The 13,028-nt window shown below is 42.3% G+C and overlaps 1 protein-coding gene across 1 annotated transcript in view; it reads left to right on the top strand.

Annotated features, from left to right (window-relative positions):
- WDR38 (WD repeat domain 38) overlaps window positions 1–13,028 on the top strand; it is a 182,282-nt gene that overhangs the window by 152,425 nt on the left and 16,829 nt on the right. The window lies entirely within an intron of this gene.

Below are 13,028 nucleotides of genomic sequence, written 5' to 3'. Positions count from 1 at the left end.
GGTCTGGGGGGTGGAGCCGGCCCGCTCATTTGCAGCCGCCGCCGGAGATCGAGGGGGAGAAGGGACACAGGCGCCCGTCCTGGAATGATCCTGACACCATCTGGAGGAGCCGCTGCTGGACAGGTAAGTGCTTGGAGGACTGGTGCTCCCTCGGTCCTGTCTCACTGTCCCCTGATACACTGCCCCCCACTTGTTCTACTTCCCTCCCCTGTCCCATTGCCCCCCATCCATCACACTGCCCCCTGCCCCCACATGTCACCCTGCCCCACACCTGTTCCACTTCCCCCTCCTGTCCCCCACATTGTCCCACTACCACCCATCTGTCCCCATTGCCTCCCACCTGTCCCTCTGTGCTCCTCCTGTCCATCTGCCCCTCACCTGTCCCTCTGTGCTCCTCCTGTCCAGCTGCTCCGATCCTGTCCCATGTCCCCTGTCATGCTGCCCCCCACCTATCCCTCTGCGCTCCTCCTGTCCCACTGCGCCTCACCTATCCTTCTACGCTCCTCCTGTCCATCTGCCCCTCACCTGTCCCTCTACACTCCTCCTGTCCAGCTGCCCCGATCCTGTCCCATGCCCCCTACCTATCCCTCTGCGCTCCTCCTGTCCCACTGCCCCTCACCTATCCTTCTGCGCTCCTCCTGTCCCTCTATGCTCCTCCTCCTGTCCCACTGCCCCTCACTTGTCCCACTGCACCTCACTTGTCCCTCTGTGCTCCTCCTGTCCATCTGCCCCTCACCTGTCCCTCTGTGCTCCTCCTGTCCAGCTGCTCTGATCCTGTCCCATGTCCCCTGTCACACTGCCCCCCACCTATCCCTCTGCGCTCCTCCTGTCCCACTGCCCCTCTCCTATCCTTCTGCACTCCTCCTGTCCCTCTATGCTCCTCCTCCTGTCCCACTGCCCCTCACTTGTCCCACTGCCCCTCACTTCTCCCACTGCGCTCCTCCTGTCCCTCTGCCCCTCACCTGTCCCATTGCACTCCTCCTGTCCCACTGCCCCTCACCTGTCCCACTGCCCCTCACCCATCCTTCTGTGCTCCTCCTGTCCCTCTGTGCTCCTTCTCCTGTCCCACTGCCCCTCACCTTTCCCACTGCGCTCCTCCTGTCCCACTGCGCTCCTCCTGTCCCACTGCCCCTCATCTGTCCCTTTGCACTCCTCCTGTCCCGCTGCCCCAATCCTGTCCCATGCCCCCTGTCATGCTGCTCCCCACCTGTCCTCTGCGCTCCTCCTTTCCCACTGCCCCCCACCTGATCCCTCTGCGCTTCTCCTGTCCCGCTGCCCCAATCCTGTCTCATGCCCCCCTGTCACGCTGCCATCTACCTGTTCCTCTGCACTCCTCCTGTCCAGCTGCCCCGATCTTGTCCCATGCCCCCCCCCGTCACGCTGCCCCTCACTTGTCCCACTGCGCTCCTCCTGTCCCACTGCCCCTCAGTTGTCCCAGGGGTGTATTTGCCATGAGGCAAACAAGGCATTTGCCTAGGGCGGCACTTTTCAGGAGGGTGGCACGGCAATGTAAGTATAATTGGTGTCAGTGGGAATAATAGTGCCCCATCATTTGTGTCAGTGTGGGAGGAATAGTGCCCCCTCATTGGTGTCACTGACACCAATGAGGGGGTACTTTTCCTCCCACTGACAGCAAGGATGGGGCACTATTCCACTGACACCAATGATGGGGCACTATGCCTCCGGGCCTCCCACTGACACCAATGATGGCGCACTATTCCTCCCACTGACACCAATTATGGGACACTATTCCTCCCACTGATACCAATGATGGGGCACTTCCTCCCACTGACACCAAAGATGGGGCACTATTCCTCCCACTGACACTAATGATGGGGCACTATTCCTCCCACTGACACTAATGATGGGGCACTATTCCTCCCCATGACACTAATGATGGGGCACGATTCCTCCCACTGACACCAATGATGGGGCACTATTCCTCCCACTGACACCAATTATGGGACACTATTCCTCCCACTGATACCAATGATGGGGCACTTCTTCCCACTGACACCAAAGAAAGGGCACTATTCCTCCCACTGACACTAATGATGGGGCACTATTCCTCCCACTGTTACTAATGATGGGGCACTATTCCTCCCACTGACACTAATGATGGGGCACGATTCTTCCCACTGACACCAATGATGGGGCACGATTCCTCCCACTGACACCAATGATGGGGCACGATTCCGCCCACTGACACCAATGATGGGGCACGATTCCTCCCACTGACACCAATGATGGGGCACGATTCCTCCCACTGACACCAATGATGGGGCACGATTCCTCCCACTAACACCAATGATGGGGCACTATTCCTCCTACTGACACTAATGATGGGGAACTTCCTCCCACTGATACCAATGATGGGGCACTATTCCTCCCACTGACACCAATGATGGGGCACTATCCTCCCCCTGACACCAATGATGGGGCACTATCCTCCCACTGACACCAATGATGGGACATGATTCCTCCCACTGACACCAATGTTGGGGCACTTCATCCCACTGACACAAATGTTGGGGCACTTCATCCCACTGATAGCAATGATGGGGCACGATTCCTCCCACTGACACCAATGATGGGGCATGATTCCTCCCAATGATACCAATGATGGGGCACTATTCCTCACACACTGACACTAATGATGGGGCACCATCATTGGTGTCAGTGGGAGGAATAGTGCCCCATCATTGGTGTCAGTGGGAGGAATCGTGCCCCATCATTGGTGTCAGTGTGAGGAATAGTGCCCCATCATTGGTGTCAGGGGGAGGAATAGTGCCCATCATTGGTGTCAGAGGGAGGAATAGTGCCCCATCACTGGTGTCAGTGGGAGGAATAGTGCCCCATCATTGGTGTCAGTGGGAGGAATAGTGCCTCATCATTAGAGCCAGTGAGAGGAATCGTACCCCATCATTGGTGTCAGTGGGAGGAATAGCGCTCCATCGGTGTCAGTGGGTGGAGCTCTGATAGGAAGAGGTGGAGCCTAAAGAGGAAGGGGGGGTTTCCAGATGAAAGGGTGGGACCAATTTAGATGCGGGGGGGGGTGCCCGATTTTAGTCTTGCCTAGGGCAGCACAAAACCAAAATACACCACTGGGTGGAATATCATGGTTAATCATGCGTAGGAATACATTTGATGATTTTTTTCTGATAAGAATAGGAGAATAGCTATTTTTCTACATGGGGATTATGGGTGGAATATCATGGTTAAACATGACTAGGAACAGATGTGACCTGTTTTTGATAATAATATGGGAATGGTTATTTTTCTATGTAGGGATTATGGGTGGATCATTGCAGATGCACATGTCAAAGATCCTATTTCTCATGTTTCTCCTCAGAACAAGGATATAGTTATTTTTCTATATGGGGATTATGGGTGGAATATTATGTTTAAACACAGGGGCGGACTGACAACTCATTGGGCCCCCGGGCAACAGGGGATCATCGGGCCCCTGTGTCCATGCCCAAACTCAAAAAAGCTTATGAAAAAGGTACCAGGGGCATCTCATGGGGCCCCCTACTGACCCCAAGCCCTCGGGCAGTGCCCGAGTTTCCAAATGGTCAGTCCGCCCCTGGTTAAACATGACTAGGAACACATTTGACTATTCTCATAAAATATTAAATAGTTCTATATCTACATGGGGATTATGGGTGTATTGTTGTGGATATGCATGGCAAGAACCATATTTGACCTATTTCTGGAAAAATTATGGGCATCGTTATTTTTCTACATGGCTACATGGGGATTATGGGTGGAATATCATGTTAAACATGCCTAGGAATAAATTTGACCGGTTTCTGATAATAACATGAGAATAGTTATTTTTCTACATGGGGATTATGGGTGGATCATTGCAAATACACATGCCATGGACTATATTTGACATGTTTATCCTAAGAATATGGATATAGTTATTTTTCTATATGGAGACTATGGGTGGAATATCATGGTTAAACATGCCTAGGAACACATTTGACTTGTTTCTAGAAAGAATATGAGAATAGCTTTTTTTCTACATGGGGAATATGGGTGGAATATTGTTTTTTAGCATGCCTATAAACACATATGACCCCTTTCTGATAAAAATATGAGAATAGATATTTTTCTACACGAGGATTATGGTGCACACACATTCCAAGGACCATTTTTGACCTATTTATGAAATGGTTATGGGTATGTTGGGGTTTTTTTCTACATGGGGATTATGAGTGGATTATTGTGGATACATATGCAAAGGACCATAGTTGACCTAATTCTAAAATGATTATGGGTTTAGTTATATTTATACATGGAGATTATGGGTGGAATATCATGGCTAAACATGCCTAGGAACATATTTGACTTGTTTCTGATGAGAATATGAGAATAGTTATTTTTCTGCAATGGGATTATGGGTGGAATATTGTAGATACATATGCCAAGGAACAGATTTGACCTGTTTCTGATAACAATATGTGTATAGTTATTTTTTACATGGGGATTATGGGTGGAATATCATTGTTAAACATGCTTAGGAACAAATTTGACCCCTTTCTGATAAAAATATGGGTATAGGTATTTTCTACATGGGGATTATGGGTGGAATATCATGGTTATACATGACTAGTAACACATTTGACCCATTGACCACTTTGCCCAGAAAATCATTGCAATTACAAATGTTTAGGCATTCTCATGTTTATTTCTTTTGTTTGTATTGGTATGACACAAAAAGGTTGAGAAACAAAAACCCAAATCTGACACATTCCACGCAAAACCTTAGAAAATGAATTGGACAAAGTAATCGGCAGAGGTGTTAGGAGATCTGGCACCCCTGCCAGTACCTTGCATGGCCGCAGAACTTCACTTCGGCTCAAATTTGGCGCCAAAAAGCCATTATAAGGAAGCCCTGCACTACTCTCAGTTGTTGGTTGTTCTCTGGCTCCCTAGTACCTTCATTCCCTTGCTATCCTGACTTGTGATTTCCTGTTAACGACTTGGCTTGCTCCTGGACCTGTCTGCTCTGTTTAACCCCAACCTAACCCCCGCTTGTCTAACGGATCTTCTCTCCTGCACTCTGTGTATGACCTCGGCTATCCCTTTTGACTACGTCTGCTCCGATGCACACCTGGCAGCCGACCTTGGCTCGAACTGGTTATCCTGTGTTCCTCTGTTCTCTGGAAGACCTGCAGACCCCATTTCAGCTCATCAGCCATGCTCCTGGGTGGACCACCAAACAAGCACTCCCACAGGCGACCTGTGCTACTCTGGGCCTGACTCCTGCTGTCCCACCTTCAGAGGAGTCTGGAACTTAGCCACAAGGGAAGCCCTCTCCATTGGCCCCTGTCACCAGGTACATGATATATTGGCACTTTCTCAAAATTGTAAACAAAAAAATTGCATTCCAAGTTTGTAATGCTTCTTTAATTTGTAATTAAGCTCACCTGCATCAATTAGCAGGTGCTGACAATATAGAAATCTCACCAGCAACCATTTAAAATGGTGTCTGAGGGTTTGAGAACAAAAATTGTGGAAAAGCATGGACAATCTCAAGTCCATCTCCAGAGATTTTAATGATTCTGTGCACAACATTGTCAAGACGTTTACAGCCCATGGCACTGTAGATAATCTCCCTGGAAATAGTCAAAAGAGAAAAATTGATCAAAGATTTAAGATTGAAACAAAGGATTGTTAGAATGGTGGCTAAAGAGACTCGATCAACTTCCACACAAATTCAAGCTGAGGGTACAACTGTGTCAGCTTGTACTATACGTCGCCATCTGAATGAAAAGGACCCCACTGCTGTCACAGAAACCTAAAAAAGACAGACTGGAGTTTGCCAAAACTTACCTGATGAAGCCAAAGCCCTTTTGGGAGAATATGCTGTGGACAGACAAAACAAAATTACAGCTTTTCAGTAAATCCCATCATTTTACTGTTTTCAGAAAAAGCAGAGGCCTTTAAAGAAAAGAATAAAGTCCCTACAGTCAAACATGGTGGAGGGTCACTGATGATTGGGGTTGCTTTGCTGCTTTAGGTACTGGATGTCTTGACCATGTGCATGGCATTATGAAATCTGAAGACTACCAAAGAATTCTGGGGTGCAATGTAGGGAGGACATGGGTCTTGCTGCAGGACAATGACCAAAAGCACATGTCAAAAAGCACCCAGGTTTCAAACAAAGCACTGGAGAATAATGAACTGGCCATCAATTAGTCCAGATCTCAATCCCTTGGAGCACCTGTGGAGAGATCTCTAAACAGCAGTTGGGAAAAGGAACCCTTCCAATCTGAGATACCTGGAGCAGTTGGCGAAAGAAGAGGGGTCCAAAATTCCAGTAGAGAGCTGTAAGAAACTCATTGATGGTTACAGAAAGAGATTGAATTCAGGGGGTGTGCTACTAAATATTAAAATTGAGGGTGCCAATAATATTGTCCAGTCCATTTATGGAGTTTTGCTTGGAATGTGTTAGATTTGGCTGTTTGTTTCTCCACTTTTTTGTGTCATACCAATACAAACAAAAGAAATAAACATGAGAATGCAAAAACATTTGTCATTGCAACAAATTTATGGGTGAAGTGGTACATTATCTGACAAATGCAGGTGTGCCAATATTTTTTCCATGACTGTATTGCTAATACCAATATATTTCATTGATATTTGCAATCATTGTTACTGAATGAAACTGACTCAGTCTTTTGTTGTGGTTTGCTGTGATTGGCTAAACCTCATCACATGATACAGATGGGCTATGATTGGCCCTGTCTGTACCATATGACTGCTTTGACCAATCACAGGTAACAACACGAATGTATACAATGAATAGAATGACAGGAAGCCATCCATTCTATACAATTGACATGTGGTCTGCTGTATTGGTCACAGTGGTCACATGACTCTGGCAAGGGGCCAGTGTAGTGATATGTCATCGGCTGTGTCACCAGCTGTGACACAGCTAGTGACAGATCATGCTGCTGCACAGCCCCACGGCTGCGTGAGCAGCTCCTTTTGACAGGACATCACATGAAGCCCAGTCACAACAAGGATTGTCCCGCCTGGCCGTCAATCTGCTATAGGCCAGGAAGGTGTTAAAATACAATTTCTCTGTTTTATAATCCCCATATAGAAAACGCAATCTTTCTCATATTCATATCAGAAAAAAGTCAAATGTGTTCCTAGGCATGTTAAACCACAATAATACACCCATAATCCCCATGTAGAAAAATAACTATTCTCATATTCTTATCAGAAATGGGTCAAATGTATTACCAGGACTGTGTATAACCATGATATTTCAACCATAATCCCCATGTAGCAAAATACCTATACCATATTCTTATCAGAAAGGGGTCAAATCTGTTCCTTGGCATGTGTATCCACAATAATCCATCCATTATCCCCATGTAGAAAAATATTCTTATCAGAAAAAGTCAAATGTGTTCCTAGGCGTGTTTAACCATTATATTTCACCCATAATCCCCATGTATAGAAATAACAATACCCATAATCATTTCAGAAATAGGTCAAATATGGTCCTTGGCATGTGTATCTACAATATTCCACCCACAATCCCATTGCAGAAAAATAACTATTCTCATATACTTCTTAGAAAAAGGGCAAATATATTCCTTGGCATGTGCATGAACAATCATTCACCCATTATTTCCACGTAGAAAAATAGCTATTTTCATATTCGTATCAGAAACAAGCCAAATATGTTCCTAGGCATGTTTAGAAATTATAATACACCCATAATCCCCATGTAGAAAAATAGCTATTCTCATATTCTTATCAGAAATGGGTCAAATGTATTACTAGGACTGTGTATAACCATGATATTTCAACCTTAATCCCCATGTCAAAAATACCTATACCATATTCTTATCAGAAAGGGGTGAAATCTGTTCCTTGGCATATGTATCCACAATAATCCATCCATAATCTCCATGTATAAAAATAGCTATTCTCATATTCTTATCAGAAAAAAGTCAAATGTATTCCTAGGCATGTTAAACAATATCCCACCCACAATCCCCATGTAGAAAAATAACTGTTCTCATATTATTATCAGAAAGGGGTCAGATGTGTTCCTAGGCATGTTTAAGCATGATATTCCACATGTATAAAAATAATTATGCTATAATCTTTTCAGAAATAGGTCAAATATGGTTCTTGCCATGTGTATCCTCAATGATACACCCATAATCCCCATGCAGAAAATAACTATTCTCATATTTTTATCACAAATGGGTCAAATGTCTTCCTAGGTGTGTTAAAAAAACAATATTCCACCCATCATCCCCATGTTGAGAAATAGCTATTCTTATCAACAACAGGTCAAATGTCTTCCTAGGCATCTTTACCATGGTATTCCACCCATATTGCCCATGTAGAAAAATAACTACACCTGTAATTATTTCATAAATAGGTCAAATATGGTCCTTGGCATGTGTATTCACAATAATCAACCCATAATCCCCATGTAGAAAAAAAAATTATTCTCATATTTTTATCACAAAGGGGTCAAATGTGTTACTAGGCATGTTCAAAAACTATATTCCCTTCATAATCCCCATGTAGAAAAATAATTATGCCCATAATCCTTTCAGAAATAGGCCAAATACAGATCTTTCCATGTGTATCCACAATAATACACTCATAATCCCCATGTAGAAAAATAGCTATCCTCATATGCTTATAAGAATTAGGTTAAATGGGTTCCTAGGCATGTTTAACCATGATATTCCCCACCTAATCGTCATGTAGAAAAATACCTAAACCATATTGTTATCAGAAAGGGGTCAACAATGTTCTTTGGCATGTGTATCCACAATAATCCATTCATTATCCCCATGTAGAAAAATGGCTATTCTCATATTCTTATGGGAAAAAAAAGTCAAAATGTGTTCCTAGGCATGTTTAACCATTATATTCCACCCATAATCCCCATGTATAGAAAGAACAATACCCATAATCATTTTAAGAAATAGGTAAAATATGGTCCTTGGCATGTGTATCCACAATATTCCACCCACATTCCCATTGCAGAAAAATAACTATTCTCATATTCTCAATAGAAAAAGGGCAAATATATTCCTTGGCATGTGCATGAACAATCATCCACCCATTATTCCCACGTAGAAAAATAGCTATTCTCATATTCGTATCAGAAACAAGGCAAATATGTTCCTACGCATGTTTAGCCATGATATTCCACCCATAATCTCCATGTATAAATATAACTAAACCCATAATTATTTTAGAATTAGATCAACTATGGTCCTTGGCATTTGTATCCACAATAACCCACTCATAATCCCCATGTAGAAAAAAAATAATATACCCATAATAATTTTAGAAATAGGTCATATATAGTCCTTGGCATGTATATCCACCATAATAAACCTATATGCCGAAAAATAGCTATTCTCATATTCTTTTCACAAAGGGGTCAAAATGTGTTCCTAGGCATGTTTAACTATGATATTCCACCCATAATCCCCCTATAGAAAAATAACTATACCCATAATTATTTCAGAAATAGGTAAATATGATCCTTGGAATGTGTATCCACAATAATCCACCCATAATCCCCATGCAGAAAAATAGCTATTCACATATTCTTATCAGAAAGAGATCAAATGTGTTCCTAGGCATATTTAACCTTGACATTCCACCCATAATCCCCATGTAGAAAAATAACTATACCCAGAATCTTGTCAGAAATAGATGAAATATGATCCGTGGCATGTGTATGCACCCATAATCATATTAATTATATGCATTTGCTTATCAGAAATAGGTTACCATGATATTCCCCCCATAATCCCCATATATAAAAAAGTAATTTTACCCATATTTTCATCTGAAAAGGTGAAATTTAATTTGTATGGGATGTGTAACCATAATATTCCAGCCATAATCCCCATACAGATCAATATTAACCACATTGTTATCAGAAATGCATTAATTTTTTCCTTGGCGTTTTGTAATTTTTAATCTTTATTTTTTAAAGGTTCCAAATAAAACAGTTCAAAATGTAGTGCTTTACACATATATGTACTGTATGAAATCAGTAAATCTATTAATATATTGAGTAATGTTTCCATTATTTCTGTATAATTTACTATATTGTCATTTATAGCTGCACATATATCAGCAAGTGAAGAGTTAAACATTAACCTCTACCACTTGCAACATAGTATCAAGCACTGCAGAAAAGAGAAACCTATTTTGAGTAACAACAAAATTCTTACCATATACCATATGTGTGTAAAAATATACTGACACCTAATGAGAGTGTTGAGCATTGCAGCCAACCATCCCATCATCCCAATATGCAGTTTAGTATGTCCTGTATTTGATCATCACTGGGTTGTTGTTTTTTTTGTGATATAAACTAAACAGACCGAACATTTTGAAAAAAAAACACAATATTTTCTATTTTCGGTTATAAAAAAATATCCAATGAACTCAAATCTAGTCATAAATTTAGGCCAAAATGTATTCTGCTACACGTCTTTGGTAAAAAAAAGAAATCTCAATACGTGTATATTAATTGGTTGGTGTGAAAGTTATAGCATCTGCAAACTGTGGTATACAGTACATTATATTGGAATTTACGCAGCTTATACTTTGTGACTGCCTGTCACATTTCTTTTACTCACAGTGTGGTGTTCTCTCTTTTCTCCCTGGATCGACGGGGGGGGGGGGCCACAGGGGGCACGCACATGCGTGCTCACACCCGGAAATACAGAGCAACATAAGGGTACGTCGATTTACCCAGAGCCGCCTCTTGCTTGCAGATTGCGGGTGGGTGGTTAGCAAGTAGTTAAAAAGAAAAAAAAGCCACTGAAATAGGGAAACAGGTTCTTCTCACTACTGATGCAACTTCCTGTAGTCTGTAATGTATTTCAGGATTAGCTAAACCCTGTCTATACCTATTAATTATCAGTAGATGGCATTACCCAGGACCCTGCATTCACTATATCTGGTCTCCCACAGTACACAGAACATGGAAATGCAATTATTTTAGTAAATGTAAACTGCTAAATACTTTCTCATCTGCAGTATATAGCATGGTTACATAGTTAGTCCGGTTGAAAAAAAAGACACAAGTCCATCTAGTTCAACCAATAAAAAGGGGGAAAAGTTATACAATCCTAATCTTATACCAACATTTGATCCAGAGGAAGGCAAAAAAAAAACAAAGCATGAACCGCCCTCCTTTCCCTCTTGTATTGAACTGTATTGTTGCTGTATTGTCTCCCGTTATATTGTAAAGCGCTGAGCAAACTGTTGGCGCTATATAAATCCTGTATAATTATAATAATATTATTAATAATAATAATAATAATAATAATGAACCAGTTTACTCTAGCAGGGGAGAAAAATCCTTCCTGATCCCCCCCAAGAGGCTATTGGATATTCCGTGTAACAACTATAAATATTAGTATCCAGTTATATTGTGTACATTTAAGAATTTAACATTTAAGGCCTTTCTTAAAATATTCTATTGTGCTGCCCAGAACCAGTCTATTCCACATTTTCACAGCTCTTACTATAAAGAAGCCTTTCCGTATGTGGAGATTTAATCTCTTTTCCTCCAGATGTAAAAAGTGCCTCCTTGTCCTCTGTGATGGCCTTAATGTGAATACCTCTACACCGAGTTCACTATATGAACCACTGATGTATTTATACATTTTGATCATGTACCCCCTTAATCTTTCTTCATAGCTGAGCTCCTCCATGCCTCGTATCAGTTTGGTTGCCCTTCTCTGTACTTTCTCCAGTTCCCCAATGTTCTTTTTGTGAATTGGTGCCCAAAACTGAACTGCACATTCCAGATGAGGTCTTACTAATGATTTTTACAGGTGTAAAATTATATCTCTCTCTCTGGAGTCTATACATCTTTTAATACAAGAGAGGATTTTGCACGCTTTAGAACCCGCAGCTTGGCATTGCATGCCATTTTTAAGCTTTTGATCTACCAGAACTCCCAGATCCTTCTCCACCATTGATTCCCCCAGTTGTACCCCCCCTAGTATGTAGGATGCATGCATATTCTTAGCCCCCAAGGGCATAACTTTACATTTGTCAACATTAAACCTCATTAACAGTCTTGTGATATCTATCAGTGTCCGGCCAAGCACTGGTTAACCTTGTAAGAAGAGTTTTCATTCTCCTCTGAACTCTCCTGTGAGGCTGCATGATCCCTAACCCTCTGTCCAGACAGAGCTGATTGTGCCCTGTGCTGCTCAAATGCACGTCCCCAAAAAAAAAAAAAAAAAAAAAAACTCTTAAGCAATACAAAGCAAACAGAGCATGTGCAGACTTCCCACTGCTGCTGTGTACCATGGCAGATGGATTGGGGACAGTAGAAGGGGAGAATCAGGATAAAAAAGCATTTTTATACAAGGAGGAAGATTTACTCCTTAGGTTCCACAGGGAGTATGGCAAGTATGATTCACTGTATATGGAGATTCATTTTACTGTTGTGGGTTTAGTAACACTTTAACAAACTCAGTACTTCCAGTATACTATAACGTCCATATGAATAATGGCAGGACATTGGGTAGGGTAAGGCCCTCTAATTCACAGTGACAGTTCCATAGCAAAACCATAAAAGCAACATAAAATTTACCGAACAATTTTTATTTTTTTATGTTCCATTTAAAAATCCATTGAAAGATAATTAGTAGTTTAGCCTGGCAGTACTAGGTTCGTTGGTTTGAATCCCAACCACAGCACAACCTGCCTGGAGTTTGCATGTTCTCCCTGTGCCTGCATTGATTTCCTCAAGGTATTCCGGTTTCCTCCCACACTCCAAATACATGTTGGTAGATTAATTGGAACCTGTCTAAATTGGCCCTAGTATGTGTATGTATGAAAATAAGTTAGAGACCTTAGATTGTACGCCCCTTGAGGGTTAGGGACTGATGTGAATGTACAATATATATATATATGTAAAGCGCTGTGTAAATTGATGGCTCTATATAAGTACCTGAAATAAATAAATAATAAATATTGTAATT

Source organism: Staurois parvus, unplaced genomic scaffold, assembly GCF_062004578.1.
Source record: "Staurois parvus isolate SC_StPar_1 unplaced genomic scaffold, SC_StPar_1.0 ptg000630l, whole genome shotgun sequence".
Lineage (NCBI taxonomy): Eukaryota > Metazoa > Chordata > Amphibia > Anura > Ranidae > Staurois > Staurois parvus.
Note: the sequence above shows the minus strand (reverse complement) of the source record. Positions and strands in the feature narration are given on the sequence as shown.